This window comes from Papaver somniferum, chromosome 9, assembly GCF_003573695.1.
Source record: "Papaver somniferum cultivar HN1 chromosome 9, ASM357369v1, whole genome shotgun sequence".
Lineage (NCBI taxonomy): Eukaryota > Viridiplantae > Streptophyta > Magnoliopsida > Ranunculales > Papaveraceae > Papaver > Papaver somniferum.
Genome location: NC_039366.1, coordinates 93,919,005 through 93,939,782, shown reverse-complemented (window position 1 = coordinate 93,939,782; position 20,778 = coordinate 93,919,005).

Below are 20,778 nucleotides of genomic sequence, written 5' to 3'. Positions count from 1 at the left end.
CTCTAGTTTGCAACTAGTACACAGGAAAGCGCCGGGATTAGGTTTTCTAGTTGCTAGAGTTCTCCCTTATATAATATTTCAAATTAGGGTTGCTTTCAATCAAAGATAAGATATCTTAGTAACAAAGCATTCAATATTCACCGTTAGATGAGATCCTGATTTAAGATTCAAGCCAAGTCTGCTTAGAAAGAAAACAATTAATCTCCACCGTTAGATGGTCTTAACTTGCTACACACAAATGAAATATACTTATATTTAGATATGGGTTACCGTACCCAAACGTGTATATTGAGTTGGGTCAATAACAGTTAACCGAAGTTAGCCATATGAACACTTTTGTCTTAGCCTTATTCATCTAACACTTCTAGATCAAGAATAAAGATCAATCAATCATGATAGATAATCAAATGAATCTAACTGTGTTCCAAATATAGTTGTTCAATTATTCACCATCTCATAGAAATATATATGAATAAATTGAATCAAAATCTGTTTGATTCGATTGAACACACACTATATTAAGCCGCTACAGACACTCACCTACTCCAAGCTAACTTCAGACAGGACTGTAGTTGAACCCCAATCAGTCTCCCACTGATCCAAGGTACAGTTGTACTCCCTGCGCCTCTGATCCCAGCAGGATACTGTGCACTTGATTACCTTAGCTGATCTCACCCACAACTGAGAGTTGTTACGACCCAAAATCGCAGGCTTTGACAATAAACAAGTCTGTCTCACACTGAAAAGTCTGCGATGATAGATAAATCTGTCTCCCACAAATAAACCTACAAGTTTGTTCCGTCTTTTGATAGGAATCAAGGTGAACATGAACCAATTGATAAACCAGACTTATATTCCCGAAGAACAGCCTAATATTATCAATAACCTCACTATAATCTAAATCGTATGGTAGCGAAACTAGATATTATGGAATCACAAACGATGAGACGAAGATGTTTGTGATTTCTTTTTATCTTTCCCTATCGGAGATATAATCTCAAGTCAATTATTCAATTGAACTCGTACGATAGAAAATGGCAAGATCAGATCGCTCAACTAAAAGAGAAGTAGATTCGTATGGCTTCACAATCCCAATGAAGTCTTTAAGTCGTTAACCGACAGGGTCTCGAGAACAAACCTACGGTTAAAGGAGAATCGACTCTAGCAAAACAAATAGTATCACACAGGAGGTGTGGGTATTAGTTTTTCCAGTTGCTAGACTTCTCCCTTATATAGTTTTCAAATCAGGGTTTGAAATCTAAGTTACCTTGGAAACAAAGCATTCAATATTCACTGTTAGATGAAAAACCTGACTTATCTCTATCAACCGTTAGATCGAAACTTAGCTTGTCTCGCACACAAATGAAATGTATTCATTTAGGTTTGATTAACCGTACCTAAACGTGTACATTGGGTTGGTTCACAAATAATTAACCAATGGTTAGCCGTATGAGCACTTTCATATTAACCGTATTCATCTTTCTCATAACTAGTTCAAATGACTCATAAGAACTAGTTCAAGAGTTGTTCAATTGCTTAGATCTTTATACATAGACACAATTGAAACAAAATCGGTTTGATTCACTTGAATCAATTCATGAACAATATAGCCATGGTTTGCAAAGATTGCATTCCTTATTAATTTATTGTTTAAGTTCATGAAACTACCGATTTGAGAAATATAACCAGCTTAGGTACGCGTACGGGTACGTGTACCATAGCTACCGGACTTGAGTTTGGAAACTCAACCGAAATTTTCGTTTTGAAAACTTCTGTGGGTACGCGTGCGGGTACGCATACCTAGGTCACTGGTTTTCAGTTTGCAAACTTCACAAACTACAACAGAAATTTTCGATATAAAAACTTCCGCCAGTACGCGTACGGTACGCGTACCTAACTTGTCTCCTTCACCAATACCGCATGCACACATATGCACGCACTTGGTTTCCGTCACATGGATTTATACACTAATGTGTGAACACACTATATATGCTTATATCCATAGTTGGTTACGTAATCTCAACTCCACATTTCAATCATTGAAACATTCTTATGTAATGTTATAATAGTCGTTAGACAAAAAGAATCAACTATCGTCATCAAAGATATTTTCAAGATTGAAACGTCATCATGACTTTCGTCACGGATAAAGATGAAAATGGTTAAAGCAAAAGCTTACCAACACATATTTCGAGAAAAAGATATGCGAGTAAACTCGGTTCGAAATAACAAATGTGTATGTATGAAAACTATCATACTTATACGAATTTTGTCTCAAGAGTAGGAGATAGAGTAGATAGACTTTTATGTGATAGATGAGTTCAAGTCTCTACATACCTTTTGGTCGGATGAAGTTCCACTGGTTCCTTGAGTAGTTCTTCGTCTTCGTAAGATAATCACCATGGAGTCTGGAGCTCAACTATACCTAACTATCCTAGACCGAGACTTAGTCATAAGTAAACTAGAAAGCAAGACATATAGTTTTGATCACTAACATTGACAAACATGCTTGAGATAGCAACGCATGCGAGTTCGACCGAGCAATGCTCTAACAATCTCCCCCTTTGTCAATTTTAGTGACAAAACTATCAATACATATGGATTACAAAATAGATAAAACTTTGTAGCTTCTCTTCCACATGCTTGATATCCTTGGTGCTTCAACATTACTCTAAAACTTCGTTTTTTCCAAGTACTCCCATGATTCCATAGATGTTCAATTCAGCATCATAGTTGTTGAAGTTCCGTAGCCATAACAATGAGAAAACAAAAGCACTCGATCATTGTTATACAGTGTCATAGTATTATTACACAACATCAAAGTTCTTATATCACAACTTCAACAACAATACTATGGTGATATGTATCACTCTCCCTTAGTCAGTACTTTCGTCTCAACATGAAAACCACTCCCCCTTATATAATGACACGTAAAATACTAAACCATATGTATTTGTAGTGTGAACTACATATTAATTCTCCCCCTTTTGTCAATAAAATTGGCAAAAGTACGAAAACGGGATCCTGGTGAAATTTCCACGAACACTTCAAGACCAAACAAAAGTACATATCAACTTATTTAGATGCAATCATAAAGCCGAAGCTAAATGCATTCATCAAGGAGTTTATAAAGATACAAGATAACCCCTAAATAATTCCACAGCCGCACTCCCCACAAATATATGGAAATTAAGCGCAAGTTCAAAAGAACTATCCCCCATTTGATGTCATTCCCTAAAGAACAACAAGGGCGACCTTACTTTTACAAGAAAATAAGGATTTTATTGGACACCAAAAACCATAAAGAAATGATTTTCTATATCCAAAATTCTCAATTAAACTAACCACAAGTGGACCCATGATTAATTTAATCAGAATACTCAATCAAATTAAACACAAAAGTGATCAATTTAATTGAACATGCTCGACATAAGAGAACTTACGGAGCTACGACTATGTTAACCATAAAAGAATGATTAACTCAATCGTTTTATGCTCAACACAAGAAAACATTATAAAGCATTGCAGTATACACATAAAATATGGATCAGGGAAATATCAATACTGCGGCATATACAAAGATTCATTCTATTTTCATCATTATTTGCATAACGACTTATAATAGACATAATCTTTGTTAACAAAATATTTTAACCTATCTTCCATCAAAAATTGACATAATAGGCTTAACTTTTGTTTGTCAAAAGTTCATCGATCTTGTATCAATACTTGCATATCGACATATAAAAGAGATAACTTTTGACATCGTATGGGACAATAATAGTTCACGGACGCAAACACACATATCCCATAACACATTGCAATATATAAAACCATAAGGATTAATACTGCAAAAATCATCTTCCAAATCAACTTTAGAATTTAAACAAATAAATCTAAAAACATGAAGATGAAAACGTTGAACATAGTACTCACAATAATGGTTATTCCAAACCTTAGTTATCCTTCTTAAACGAAAAAAAGAATAATTTTTTTAAGAAGTTTCCTAGATAACATAAGAAATATATCTAAGACTTGCTATCAAATTTCGAACACATGTCAGTTCTTCATTAGCTTCCTTCAGCTTGATCTTCACGAACTCGAGATTCTTTCTGGCGATCACGAACTGTTTACGCAGAGCTTCAAAATCTTGAAGAAGATTTCCAACCAGTTGCTGTGATAATTGAACTGGTTGCTTGTCTACATGATCAATTGCATGATAACAATTTATAGGAACAGGGTTCTCATAAAACTCAGCAATGTTGTTTTCATTCTCAACTTTTTTCTTGCACCCTTCCATAGTTTGCACCATTATTTCACAGGAGATTATCTTTCGTTACCGAACTAGTATATATCAAGAAAATCTTCAGGATATATTAGATACATATAGTGAAACCCTAGGGTTATACCAGTAAAGGTCGGTAATGGGTCAGGTATGCAAACGCTCACAGTTATGAACCATGTTCAAAAACCGTCTAAGCACAGAAGCCTTATAAAAGGCTATGTCAAGGTACTTTTTAAATTAAAAGGAGGAGTACTGAAAATTTCAACAAAGCATGATTTTCTCAAGAGTTTTTAAGTATCAATTGTGCTTCATTAAGAAAGGAAAGCTAGAGTAGAATTCTTCTTAGAAAACTTCAACCTAAAGAACCAAACGGAAAAAAATACAACAACCATTCAAGACGAGTTGCATCTTGAAATCTGTGTGCATCCTCATGAGAAGGAAACGAGAATGCACATCGAGAGTGGTTAAGTTGTAGATAGAGTGTGTAACTCATTATCGTTTTCCTTCTCTGAGTTACAAAGGGAATTAATTTCAGAAGAATTATTACACGAAGAATAAGGTATACCTGAAAATGCTTTCTTCCTCAATTTTTTGATTTTCCGCTTAATATTATTTATACTGGTTCTTAAATCTGAAGCATGATTGTTGATGTGTATGTGATCGAGATACGATACTTTGGACACCGTGTGATCCTTGCCAGCCGGTGATATTCCATCCTTACTTGAGGGATCCTTCTTCCTTTGACGTCTTTTTCTCTTCACTGGAGCATCAAACGTCTTAGTTGTCCATACGACATTTTTTATTCTATGACTATAGAAGGAGTTAGTATCATATGTATAACTAGGGAGGGACTTATCAAAGTACTCCCTGGAATTTGAGACTGTGATGTTATTGTCCCAGGGAGGAGTAGGCTTGATTACTTGCTTTGACATCCATATGAGAATGTTATGAAGTTTTTCATTCCTTATCCGAAAGCGACATTTTCTTTCAACATGACCCTTGTTTTCACAATAGTAGCAGTTGAAGGAAATGTTTTTAGCGGCTCTCCTGTGCCATGTCTTCGAAGAATGACAATCTTTGTTTACTGGACCATCAGCTGTGACAGGTGTTTCTTCACATAACAAGTTGTTCTTAGCACAGACAAAATTGATCTTCCTAGTGTTTGGAGCGTCTATTCCTTTATAGCCCAGAACACGTGTATCACGATGTTCTTTACATGCTACTAACATGGAAGATAATTTTGTAGAGATAGTGTTGAACCTTTTCAGATTCTCTTCTAGTGATTTTATCTTGGTGACAGTTGTAGATAGATCATTCTTCAATTGACATTCTTTTGCAAGAAGAAGGCTTTCTCTGTCATTATAGTATTTCTGTTGAGAGTCATACTTTGCCTCAGATTCAATAAGTTCTTCTTTCAACACACAGAAACTCTTCTGAAGTTTTTCACATTCAACAGTCTTTGAATGGACTTCTTCTTCCTTGTCTTTAAGGATTGATTGTAAGAGTTTATAACCACAATAAAATCCTTTAAAGAGTTTCTTTAGTTTCCTATTTTCACGACAGAGAGGAAACATATATTCTGCAAGATAGGCAGTTGATCCCTTTTTTTTTCTATGATATCGTCAAAGAGTATGATGTATTGTGAGACTTCTTCATCAATACTCGGTCCCTCGTCTGAGTCACTTTCATCTGAAAGTTCATCCAGTTAATCATCTAGGCGATTTTCCCAGTTGACATAGGTTTCTGACAGAGGGAGAGATATAAAAGAATTCTTGAAAGTCCCTGGACAGTATCAGGAGGATTCTGATCTGGTTTTCCGAAGTTAGAGATATCACTATTGTCCATAGAGTCAGATCCCTACAAACACAGACTTTTGAGGTCTTAAACGTGTTTGCCTGCTCTGATACCAATTGAAAAAGCGGGGGTCTAACAACCACACCCAATATTTCGATTAGCAATCTGTATGGACTAACTCGAATATACTTTTAAGAGAATAAACTAGACAGTCAGACTCAATCTTAATAAAAAGTATATCAAGGAGTTAATATCTCTATCTCTCGATTTGATCTATACTCAAGCAAATAGAAATCTGCAAGTCTTTATGAAATAAAAGAGAGATATAAACTTGGATGGTACCAAAGACCAATATCCAAGGATCAATCAATTTCTAATCAACAACAAAAGGTTGGATTTCACAATTGATCGATACAACGCACAACCTATGATGTTTCAATTATATAACAAAATATAATGCGGAATAAAAATAGCACAAACACCAGAAGTTTTGTTAACGAGGAAACCGCAAATGCAGAAAAACCCTGGGACCTAGTCCAGATTGAACACGACACTGTATTAAGCCGCTACAGACACTAGCCTACTACAAACTAACTTCGGCCTGGACTATAGTTGAACCCTAATCAATATCACACTGATTCAAGGTACAGTTGCGCTCCTTACGTCTATGATCCCAGCAGGATACTACGCACTTGATTCCCTTAGATGATCTCACCCACAACCAAGAGTTGCTACGACCCAAAGTCGAAGACTTTAATAAACAAATTTGTATCACACAGAAAAGTATATGATGATAGATAAATCTGTCTCCCACAGATAAACCTACAAGTTTGTTCCGTCTTTTGATAGAAATCAAGGTGAACAGGAACCAATTGATAAAACGGACTTATACTCCCGAAGAACAGCCTAGTATTGTCAATCACCTCACAATAATCTAATTCGTATGGTAGCGAAACTAGATATTGTGGAATCACAAACGATGAGACGGAGATGTTTGTGATTTATTTTTATCTTGTCCTATCGGAGATATAATCTCAAGTCAATTATTAAATTGAACTCGTACGATAGAAAATGGCAAGATCAGATCGCTCAGCTATAAGAGAAGTAGTTTCGTCTGGCTTCACAATCCCAATGAAGTCTTTAAGTCGTTAACCGACATGGTCTCGAGAAGAAACCTACGGTTAAAGGAGAATCGACTCTAGCAAACCAACTAGTATCACACAAGAGGTGTGGGGATTAGTTTTTACAGTTGCTAGACTTCTCCCTTATATAGTTTTCAAATTAGGGTTTGCAATCTAAGTTACCTTGGTAACAAAGCATTCAATATTCACCGTTAGATGAAAAACCTGACTTATCCAAGATAATATCTATCAACCGTTAGATTGAAACTTAGCTTGTCTCACACACAAATGAAATGTATTCATTTAGGTTTGAGTAACCGTACCTAAACATGTACATTGGGTTGGTTCACAAATAGTTATCCAATGGTTAGCCATATGAGCACTTTCATATTAACCGTATTCATCTTTCTCATAAATAGTTCAAATGACTCATAAGAACTAGTTCAAGAGTTGTTCAATTGCTTAGATCTTTATACATAGACACAACTGAAACAAAATCGGTTTGATTCACTTGAATAAATTCATGAATAATATAGCCACGGTTTGCAAAGATTGCATTCCTTATTGATTTATTGTTTAAGTTCATGAAACTACCGTTTTGAGAAATATAACCATCTTAGGTATGCGTACGGGTACATGTATCATTGCTACCGGACTTGAGTTTGGAAACTCAGCAGAAATTTTCGGTTTGAAAACTTTCGTGGGTACGTGTATGGGTAAGCATACCTAGGTGACTGGTTTTCATTTTGCAAACTTCACAAACTACAACAGAAATTTTCGGTATGAAAACTTCCGCCAGTACGCGTACCTAACCTGTCTCCTTCACCAATACCGCATGCACACATATACACGCACTTGGTTTCCGTCACATGGATTTATACACTAATGTGCGAACACACTATATATATGCTTATATCCATAGTTGTTCACATAATTTCAACTCCACATTTCAGTCATTGAAACATTCTTCTATAATGTTATAATAGTCGTCAGACAAAAAGAATCAACTATCGTCATCAAAGCTATTTTCAAGATTGAAACGTCATCATGACTTTCGTCACGGGTAAATATGAAAATGGTTAAAGCAAAAGCTTACCAACACATATTTCGAGAAAAAGATAGGCGAGTAAACTCGGCTCGAAATAACAAATGTGTATGTATGAATATTATCATACTTATATGACTTTTGTATCAAGAGTAGGAGATAGAGTAAATAGACTTTTAAGTGACAGATGAGTTCAAGTCTGTAGTACCTTTTGGTCGGATGAAGTTCCACTGGTTCCTTGAGTATTTCTTCGTCTTCGTAAGATAATTGCCATGGAGTCTGGAGCTCAACTATACCTAACTATCCTAGGCCGAGACTTAGTCATAAGTAAACTAGAAATCAAGACATATAGTTTTGATCACTAACATTGACAAACATGCTTGAGATAGCAACACATGCGAGTTCGACTGAGAAATGCTCTAACATGACTAACGGTGGTTGAACTTTGATTGCACCTTGTTTGTTTATGCTTGAGAATCTTCTCTTTCTGATATAAGATTCACTCAAACTAGATCGAAGTTTCGACAGGGATCTTTAGACTGTTGTTAGTGCTAAAGACGATCTTGTGATAATCCATTGTTAACGCACTCCGTTCTGTGAGTGATTGTTTACAAGAGATTCAAGTTGTTGTGTGCAGGTGTTTATTGAAGATCTAAGAGGATTTGAAGACAAAGAAGATATTGAAGATTTCTGATTAGGGGTTCATAATCTTTGGTGTGCACAATACTTGTTTCGGTATAAGAGGATCCAACTATAATCGGTTTATCCTTGTGGTAGATTGGATTGATTAGTTGTGTAGATCGGCGTCAATACAATTCTTTGTGATTAAAAGTATTGATTGCAAAATCTTAACAATTACTTTGGTAGTTGAACATAAGATAGATCTAAGAACCCCACGAAGGAGTTTATTTGAGATAAACAGAAGAGCCTTTGTCGAACTCACATCACTTGGCTGAAGAGAGTTGCTACCAAACATATTTGTTATGTTCATTGTTATTATTACACAACATCAAAGTTCAATTGTGATGTGTTTCACAACAAAGCCTAGAGTAGATAGACTTTTGAGTGACAGATAAGTTCAAGTCTTCACATACCTTTTTGTCGAGAAGTTCCACCGGTTCCTTGAGTAGTTCTTCTACTTGTATAATGAATCACCATGAAGTCCTCGAGCTCAACTACACTTTTTATCCTAGTCCGAGAATTAGCTATAGTAGACTAGAAATCAAGACTTATAGTTTTGATCACTAACATTGACAAACATGCTTGAGATAGCAACGCATGCGAGTTCGGCCGAGCAATGCTCTAACAATCTCCCCCTTTGTCAATTTTAGTGACAAAACTATCAATACATATGGAATACAAAAAAGATAAAGAAACTTAAGTAACTCCTATTCCACATATCTAATCTTCAACATTCCTCAAAATCTTCGTCACTTCCAAGTACTTCAATGATCCCAAAGGTTGTAAGTTTAGCATCACCGCTGCTGAAGATCCGTAGCTATAACAATGAGAAAGCATCGGTCTCGATCATTGTTATACAATGTTATAGTATTATTACACAACGTCAAAGTTCAATTGTATCACAACTTCAACAATAATACTATGGTGATCTGTATCACTCCCCCTTAGTCAGTACTCCATCTCACATGGAAACCACTCCCCCTTACATAATGACCCGAAGACCATATGTATTTGTAGTGTGAACTACATATTAATTCTCCCCCTTTTTGTCAATAAAATTGGCAAAGGTACAAGAACGGGATCATAATGAAATTTCCGTAAGAGACATTTCATGACTAAAAAGAAAGAACACATATCATCTTATTTAGATGCAATCATATAACCGAAGCTAATAGCATTCATCAAGGAGTTTAAAGATACAAGATAACCCCTCTAAAATTCCACAGCCGCATACCCCTCAAGATATGATCATTAAGCACAAGTTCAAAAGAACTCTTCCTCATTTGATGTCATTCCCTAAAGAACAACAAGAGTGACCTTAATTTCAAAAGAAAAGAAGGATTTTATTGGACACCAAAAACCATAAGAATGATTTTTTTATATCCAAAAACTCAATCAAATTAATCACAAGTAAAACCCGTGACTAATTTAATCGGCATACGCAATCAAATCAAACACAAAAAGTGATCAATTCAATTGTTTGTGCTCAACATAAGAAAACTCATGGAGACACAAAAATACTCAACTAGATTAATTACAAGAGAACCCATAATTAATCTAATTGGAATACACAACAAAAATAATTACGAAAGAAATCAATTTAATTGTCAATAGTTTTGCTCGACATAAGAAAACTTACGGAGCAATAACTAAATAACCAAACAAGATGATTAATTTAGTTCATTAGGAAAAGAACATCAAAGTTATACAGTCTTATACAATGTCATAGATATATCAAAAAGGGGAACCGATCCTATGGACATGTGCAATACGTTTTTAGGCAAAGGGGAACCGATCCTATGAACATGTGCAACACATATAAGTTAGATACCATATATATGTGGGGAACCGATCCTAGTACCTAGTCAACCGAATTTTGGAAAACTAGTGTGACTATGCACCATACTCACGTGGAGGTAGAACCGAAACTTGTTTTGGTAGAACCATTAAACCCATGATTCGCGATTGAGTGTTTCTTGATCAATCGCATAGTTCTTGAAAGTCAGATGAACCAATTCTAAACTTGTTTGGAAGTGTGGAAAATCAGTTTCAAGGTTGTAAGTATGAAAGATGACTTACAAAGCAAGGATGTCGGCATACTTTGAACACGTGCAGTATGAAAGAGGAGTTACAAAGTAAGTAATGTTTATCTTTTATTGTTCAAAGTTATTCCTTAATAGCTAAAGGAAGAAAATCCCAGGATCGAAACATAAATAAGTTAAGAATCTTTTAATTAAGGTCTTAATTTTATTTTAGGAAAATAAGAATTAGTAATGTGCATTTACTAGTTAAAGATTTTCCAAAGAGATTTTCAGTCATTATTTTGGACAGAGCATTTCCAGGAATTATGGAAACCGAATTTGTGCTTTAATGACTATCTTGAGAATATTTTCGATTTTGGAAATTCCTTGGTGTCCAAACTTCCTTGTCTATAAATACTTCAAGTTTGCATTTCTAGCAAACTAATCCTTCGTGACAACAAACTTCCTCGGTTGTGTTGTTACTGGTGAAGCCGCCTATTCGGAGATGGGAGTAACCTAATTAGGCGAAATCTCTTACGGCCACTCAGTTTAAAGTCTTCTTTGGGATTGAGAAGCTTTATTAGTACCGTTGGTGGGAAACTAGATAATTGTTGTTTATCTTGTGTTTTCGATTGATTTGATTGACTAACGTTGGTTGAACTTTGATTGCACCTAATTTGTTTATGCTTGAGAATCTTTTCTTCTGATATAAGATTCACTCAAACTAGATCGAAGTTTCGAAAGGGATCTTTAGATTGTTGTTAGTGCTAAAAATGATCTTGTGATAATCCATTGTTAACAGACTCCGTTCTGTGCGTGATTGATCACAAGAGAGCAGGTGTTTATTGAAGATCTAAGAAGATTTGAAGACAAAGAAGATATTGAAGATTTCTGATTTGGGGTTCATAATCTTTGGTGTGCACAATACTTGTTTCGGTATAAGAGGATCCAACTATAATCGGTTTATCCTTGTGGTAGATTGGATTGATTAGTTGTGTAGATCGGCATCAATACAATTCTTTGTGATTAAAAGTATTGATTGCAAAATCTTAACAATTACTTCGGTAGTTGAACATAAGATAGATCTAAGAACCTGCCGAAGGATTTTATTTGAGATAAACAGAAGAGCCTTTGTCAAACTCACATCACTTGGTTGAAGAGAGTTGCTACCAAACAGATTTGTTGTTCCTTTACTATTTGGAATACGAACCAAAGGAATTGTTCCAAGTACGTGACTTATTCATAGGTCGGAGGCGTGGGAATACAGACGGAACTAGGTGAACTATAGGTTTAGTTGCTTGGTCTCAACTATACGAAGTTGGTTTAATTTTGTGTAGCGGCTTAATCCTGAGAGTATTAAATTCTGGACAAGGTCACGGGATTTTTCTGTATTTGCGGTTTCCTTGTTAACAAAATTTTTCTGCATTTGCATTTATTGAGATAACACTTATGTCCATATCATATCTCTATAAACACAGACTTGTAAGGTGTTTAACGTGTTTGCCTGCTCTAATACCAATTGAAAATGCGGGGGTCTAATAACCACACCCAACAATTTGTTTGGAAATCTGAGAGGACTTACTCCAATACACTTTCTAGAAAATCAACTAGACAGTCAAACTCAATCTATAATAAAGTGTATCAAAGAATTTAATATCTTTAACTCTTAATTCAATCCGCAATCAGCAAATAGAAATCTGCGAGCCCGATTGAATATTAGAGGAAGTACTTGAACGGTACCAAAGACCAATGTTCAAGTGTCAATCAACGTAAATAAACAACCCAAGGTTGGATATTCTAATTGATTGATCATAACGCACAACCTGTGATATTTCAATTACATAACAAAATATAATGCGAAAAAGAAATAACACATACACCAGAATTTTGTTAACGAGGAAACTGCAAATGCAGAAAAACCCCGGGACGTAGTCCAGATTGAACACCATACTGTATTAAGCCGCTACATACACTAGCCTACTACCATTTAACTTCGTACTGGACTGTAGTTGAACCCTAATCAATCTCACACTGATTCAAGGTACAGTTGCGCTCGTTACATCTCTGATCCCAGAGGATACTACGCACTTGATTCCATTAGTTGATCTCACCCACAACCAAGAGTTGCTACAACCCAAAGTCGAAGACATGATATAAAAATCTGTCTCACACAGAAAAGTCTATAGGATTGAATAAATCTGTCTCCCACAGAAATACCCAAGAGTTTTTGTTCCGTCTTTTGATAAATCAAGGTGAACAGGAACCAATTGATAACCCGTACTTATATTCCCAAATAACAACCTAAAATTATCAACCACCTCACAATAAACTTAATCGACTAGCGAAACAAGTTATTGTGGAATCACAAACGATGAGGCGAAGGTGTTTATGATTACTTTTCTATCTTGCCTATCAGAGATATAAAATCTCGAGCCAATTATTTCAATTGTACTCAATACAATAGAAACAGCAAGATCAGATCACGCAACTACAAAGATAATAGTTGGGTCTGGCTTCACAATCCCAATGAAGTCTTCAAGTTGTTAACCTATAGGGTCTCGAGAAGAAACCTAAGGTTAAAGGAGTATCGACTCTAGTTATGCAACTAGTAACATACATGAGGTGTGGGGATTAGGTTTCCCAGTTAGTAGAGTTCTCCTTTATATAATTTTCAAATCAGGGTTTGCAATCCAAGTTACCTTGGTAACAAAGCATTCAATAATCACCGTTAGATGAAAAACCTGATTCAACCAAGCTAATATCTTTCAACCGTTAGATCGAACTTAGACTGTTACACACAAATGAAATGTACCCTCATTTAGGTTTATATAACCGTACCTAAACGTGTACACCATGTTGGTTCACAAACAGTTAACCGAGGTTATCCATATGATTACTCTCATATCAACCTTATTCATCTCAACCATAACTAGTTCAAATGATTCAAATGAAACTAGTTAAAGAGTTGTTCAATTTCTATAGAAAACACAATTGAAACCAAATCGGTTTGATTCACTTGAATCAATCATGAACATTATAGCCACGGTTTTCAAAGACTGCATTCCTTATGATTTAAATGTTTAAGTTCATGAACTGAACGATTTTACAAAGTAACTTGCTTAAGTATGCGTACAGGTATGCGTACTTGAGCAACCGGATTTGAGTTTGTTAAGTTTCCAAACTCAGCAGAAATTTTCGGTATCGAAAAATTCCGCCAGTATACGTACGGTTACGCATACTTAAGGTGACTAGTTTAGGAGTTTGTGATTCCCAAACTCAGCACATATTTTCGGTTCGAAAACTTCCGCCAATATGCGTATGGGTACACATACTTATCTTGTCTCCTTCACCAATTTCGTATACACACATATGCATACTCTTCGCTCTCGGTTTATGGATTTATACACTAATGTGCGAACACACTATATATGCTTATATCCAGACATGGTTACATTCTCAACACTTTATTTCAACATTGAAACATTCTTCTATAATGACCATAGCCGTTTTCACAGACTATTAGCATCAAAGCAATTTTCAAGATATTGAAATACTCATTATCGAAACATTCCAAGCCTACATCAAATGATTGTATCACACAAACAATGTAAGATGTTACTCGGAAATTTTCTCATGATATAAGATGAACTTGGTCGAAGCGAAAGCTTACCAACACATATTTCGAGAAATATGTAAGCGAGATATACTCAGCTCGAAATCTCAAATGTGTATAGAGAAAACTATATCGTAACACGACTTATGTCTCAATATAGGAGATAGTAGAAATAGACTTTCCAAGTGATAGATGAGTTCAAGTATCCACATACCTTTTGTCGAAGTTCCACAAGCTCCCCTTAGTAGTTACTCGTCTTCAAGAGATGAACGCCGAGAGATCTAAGCTCAACTGCACTATCTATATCCTAGTCCGAGACATCTATAAATAGGATAGAAATCAAGACTTGTAGTTTTGATCACGAACATTGACAAACTTGCTTGAGATAGCAACGCATGCGAGTTCGACTGAGCAATGCTCTAACAGTAACACATAAGATGCGAAAATCTTTTCAAATCTTGTCAAAATTATTTATTTAAGGATGACATCTATGTTTGGTATGTGTCAAAGGTATTTCAAGTATATGTACTCAACGTGCCTGAGAACTTATGCTAAAGGATGTATTCTCAAATCATATCTCAAGCAAAACTTCTGAAAGCCTTGAGTGGAATAACTTCAAAGAAAACTGTTCATCTTGATGATACCTTCAAGAAATCTGGTTATGAAGATATAGAAAATGAAAAGGAAGATGTGACTCAATTCCTTGTCCAAAATAGTTTGAATGCTAAGATTGATATGATCAATCTACAACAAGTCATCCTCAGTACTATTGAAACTCATCATAGACAGGCAGCACTACTAAGAACTGTTATTCGTAACCAAAGAAATCTGATTACACTTGGAATCGGTAATAGGGAGTATGCTTGGAATATTAATCGAAAGGTTAATGCTTTAGCCTGTGAACACAATCAAGGTACTGTGTGCAGAATCCGAGATATCAGTCGTGATGCTGTTGATGAAGATCCTGAAAAATTCGAGGACATTGAAGATGATCTTTAATAATCCGTTTAAAGATCTGTCAGAAAGAAAATATGCATTAGTTTTTGGATTATTTCAATAAAGTCTATTATGAATAAAACTATCTTATTTATGAATAAAATTATTAGTTTATAATTTTTCTTCGGATAGTTTTTCGTTTACATAGCTTGTGCTTGAATGCTTTATATTATTGCTATGTATGCTTATGGGATGTTTGATTTCGTTTTTCATGACCTTACGTTTCGATCTCATATGATGTGAACCCTTATGGTTTGGGTGACTTTTTGGTTTAGCAGGATTAAGTTATAGCCCATGTTGGTAGGCTTTATCAAAGGATCATGAGGGGTTCTGATTGAAACAATATGTGAAAAAGTCACATTATGTTGAATTGTTTGGTTTAGCATAAAATCACATGTGTTTCGAGGTTTCAACTTTTGTGTTGCATTAGTTAAAACCGGTTTTCAACCTTTATCTGGTAAAGGTTGGTTGTTGTTGTTCTTTTGTCTTGCAAGAGGATGACAACATAATGATGTTTTGGTATCAATTCTTCCTGGGAAGTTGCAAACATTAATGGAGAAGAGGATGCGAAATTTGAGGTAACGACTTTGTTAGTTAATCGTTTTCCTGTTTAAGAAAAGCCTGATTTTATTGCATATATTTATTTCTTTTGCTTAACAAAATTTCGGTACAATTGATGTTTTATTCCATTGTTCATGTATGGATCTGTGTGTGATTCAATTGTTTCCGGTTAAGAAAAACTATTGTTATCTTGCTTTATTGTTTGATATCAATCATTTAGGCTTAGAAAATTTCGGTGCAATTGCGGTGCTTTAATGTCTATGTTGTTTCAATTGCTTCCGGTTGAGGTAAATAATTATGCAAGTTGATTTATTTGGTTTGTATGAATTGTTTATGGCTTAACAAAAGAAAAGGTTTTCGGGAAGAATTGTTTAGTCCAATTTGATTCCGGATAAGAGAAACTAAGTTAATTCTGATCTTAGTTAGACTTATCAAAGTGAAGGTTTCGGTTATTCAAGTCTAATCGAATGCCTTAACAAGAAATGCTAGTTAACTAACCTAGTAATTGTCTTGTTTAAAAGTGGAAGGTCTAAGTTATATGGATAATTAGAACCTGATGAAAAAATAGAGTTATTTCTGATCTTTATTTTGGTCTTGTCGAACAAGCGATTGTATTTGTGCAATCGGTTTAGCAAAGGAACTAAGGTGCTTAGTCGATTTTTTTTTGTTTGCTAAACTATTAGGGAAAATTGCTTCGGGCAAGTTTTTCCTTGGTAACATATCAAAACAAAATTACTTTGTAGTTTCGGTTTTGATATTGGTTATCAAAAATGGTGTGTGGAACCCTCGTGCTTAACTCTATAGGTTGCAAGTCTTGTGAGATTTGTAAGATCCTTTCGGTTTGTCCTTTATTTGATCGTATCTTTGTCATTTTGTGACAAAAAGGGGGAGAAATATATGGAGTAAACAAGTGATATTGATATTAATTTGTATTGATTTGGTATCACTAAAGGAAAGGACAATGGTGCTTAAACGTTTTATCCAGCGAAAGAGTAAAGCATAGAATAAGGGGGAGTAGCATATCACATTGATAAGGAAATAACAAAGACGTTCGAATTGAAAATCTACCTATCTTACCTTTAGGGGGAGTATTAACTTTGTTATTATAATGTCAACAACGACATCTATGGATTGAATGTATACAGGTTATTGTGCTGTTGCATTTGGGAATCAAGCGTATGTGTAATGAATTCTTGTAATTTGTTTATCAATATGATGTAAGAGTTTTGTCAAAGGGGGAGATTGTTAGAGCATGGCTCGGTTGAACCCACCAAGCGTTGGTATGTCAAGTTTGGTTGTCATATTTTAGTAAACCAAAACTCATTTAAAGAGTCGCTTGATTATTTACTAGAGTCGGATTCGTATAGGTTAGCTTGAAAGTATTAGGATATGAGACATTACAAGTATTACGTGAAGACTTGAACAATGTGAAGAAGTAAGGAGCTACAACGACGACATCATCCTTCCACTTGAGGTTAGTAATATTTGACTTGAACTGTTTCATTCCCTAACGTATCTTTCAAGTCGTGCATATTGAAAACATTACTACGAAGCTATGAATGATTATACTCTAGTTAGACGTAGTATTAAGGAATACAATACGAAGTATAACGCTTATCTGTTGAACTTCGTATATAAGACATCGACATAATCGTTTGAATGCTATTGTGATTATGTATGGGTATGAGGTGAATATTTTGTCCTAGGAAACAATGTTTTACATTCGTTTAAAGGAAGTACATTCATGAACTTGTTTGGTGAATCGAAAGGGAAATCGCTAGGCTTATTGGTATTGTTATTCATTGCAAATCTTTTGAATTACCAATATGTATGTTTAGTATAACCGCTCATGACTTGCTTATGTTCTTGGTAAAACTATTCACAAGGCCTGACTTTTGTATTGGTATGACTTTTATTAGTGAAACCGATCTTAAGTAATCACCTGAGATGGTATGATCGATTTATTGTAATTGGTATGACCAACTCTAGTCATTGGGGGAACCGATCCTAGTAATAGGTGCAACCGATCACAAAAGGGGAATCGATCATTGTAAGAGGTGAAACAAGTTTCTAGTTATTGGGAACCGATCCTATGAACACGTGCAACACATTTTTAGTTATTGGGAACCGATCCTATGGACATGTGCACCAAATACAAGTTAGATACCATATATATAGGGGAAACGATCCTAGTACCTATTCAACCAAGTTTTGGTAACTAGCGTGAATAATTCTAGTACCCACATAAAGGTAGAACCGAAACTTGTTTTCATAGAACCGTGAAACCCATGTTTGGAGATTTGATAGGATAATCACTCACATAGTTCTTGGAAGTCAGATGAACCAATTATAAACTTGTTTGGAAGTGTGGCAAATCGGTTCCAAGATTGTAAGTATGAAAAAGGACTTACAAAGTAAAGATGTCGACATACTTTGAACATGTGCAGTAACGCTTATCTTTTATTATTCAAAGATATTCCTTAATAGCTAAAGGACAATCCTGGATCGAAATAAATTAAGAATCTTTTAATTAAGGTTTTTAGTTTTGCATATCTTTAGAAAATAAAAATTAGTAATGTGCATTTACTAGTTGGAGATTTTCTAAGAGATTTTCGGTCAATATTTGGACAAAGCATTTCTAGGAATTATGGAAACCGAATTTGGAAATATATTGCATATCTTGAGAATATTTTCGGTTTTGGAAATTCCTTGGTGTCCAAACTTCCTTGGTCTATAAATATTGAAGTCTGCATTTCAAGCAATCTAATCCTCAAAGCCAGAAAAACTACCTAGTTGTGTTGTTACTGGTGGAGCCGCCTATTCGAAGAAGAAAGTAACCTAATTAGGCGAAATATCTTACGGCCACTCGGTTTAAAGACTTCTTTGGGATTAAGAAGCTCTATTAGTACCGTTGGTGGGAAACTAGATAATTGCGGTTTATTATTAGTTTTCGATTGATTTGATTGAATAACGGTTGTTGAACTTTGATTGCACCTAGTTTGTTTATGCTTGAGAATCTTCTCTTCTGATATAATATTCACTCAAACTAGATCGAAGTTTCGACGGGGATCTTTAGACTGTTTGTAGATCTAAAGACGTCTTGTGATAATCCATTGTTAACAGACTCCGTCTGTGTGTTATTGATCACAAGAGATTCAAATTGATTGTGTGCAGGTGTTTATTGAAGATCTAAGAAGATTTGAAGACGAAGAAGATTTCTGATTTGGGTTCATAATCTTTGGTGTGCACAATACTTGTTTCGGCTGAAAATGATCCAACTATAATCGGTCTATCTTTGTGATAAATTTGATTGATTAGTTGAGTAGATCGGCATCAATACAATTCTTTGTGATTCAAAGTATTGGTTGCAAAATCTTGACAATTACTTTGGTAGTTGTTATTAGATAGATCTAAGGACATGACAAAGGAGTTTATTGGGATAAACGGAAGACCCTTTTGTCGAACTCATATCACTTGATTGAAAAGAGTTGTTACCAAACAGATTTGTTGTTCCTTTACTATTTGGAATACGAACCAAAGGAATTGTTCCAAGTGCGTGACTTATTGCAAGTTGGAGGTGCAGGGATACATACGGAACTAGGTGAACTATAGATTTAGTTGCTTGGTCTCAAATATATGAAGTTCGTTTGGATTTTGTATAACGGCTTAATCCTGAGAGTATTCAATTTTGGACAAGGTCCCGGGGTTTTTCTGCATTTGCGTTTTCCTCGTTAACAAAATCTTGCTGTGTCATTTACTTTTATTTTCCGCAATTATAATTGTTGTTATTATAATTTAAAGTAAATTACAAAAACATTAATTCATATTTACTTGATAGTAATCCTATTGTGTTTGGTTAAGTCCGAAGCTTTTATCAAGTAAACATACTTCGTTGTTGTATTGCCTCGATCTTGTATCCATAGTCAATCACGCAAGTTATCTTGTTGTCGTATTGTCTCGATCTCGTATCCATAGACGATCACACAAAGTGTGAACCGATTAGTTGTATTGTGTCGACTCAGTCCATAGACAATCACTTTCGGAGAAAGGACTTATAGGTGGAAAAGTTTTAGATTGGGGTATATTTGGATACCCTCGTCTTTTCAAGTTCTTTGTCTTCATTCGATGAACACCGTGGAGTCTAAAGCTCAACTACACTTACTATCCTAATCCGAGACTTAGCTATAAGTAGACTGGAAATCAAGACTTATAGTGTGACAACTAAACTTGACAAACAAGTTTGAGATAACAACTTTTGCGAGTTCGACCGAGCAGTGCTCTAACAACATATTACATAACTGAAAGTTAATCTTAATAAAACATAACTTTTTTTTTAATTAATCATAGTTGTTTATTAAGGACGATTAAATGTAGATTGTCGAGTCGAGGTGTTGCCTGGCCATTTTAGGTGACGCTGACTCAATATAATTAAGTATAGGGTATAAACGAAGTATAATGAGTTTAAACATAATAATCAATAGAAGAGTGAGTTTCCATTACACCAAAATATTTGCACCAATCAAACTTTACCAAGTGTCACTCGAATTGCCGCATCGCAGAAAGCTTCTTTTGACCAATACAAAGCGAGGGTTCCGTCACCATTCAATATGGGAGCTTTGTTTTTCCAGGACTTTAACTGTTGGGACTTGAGATGCCAACCC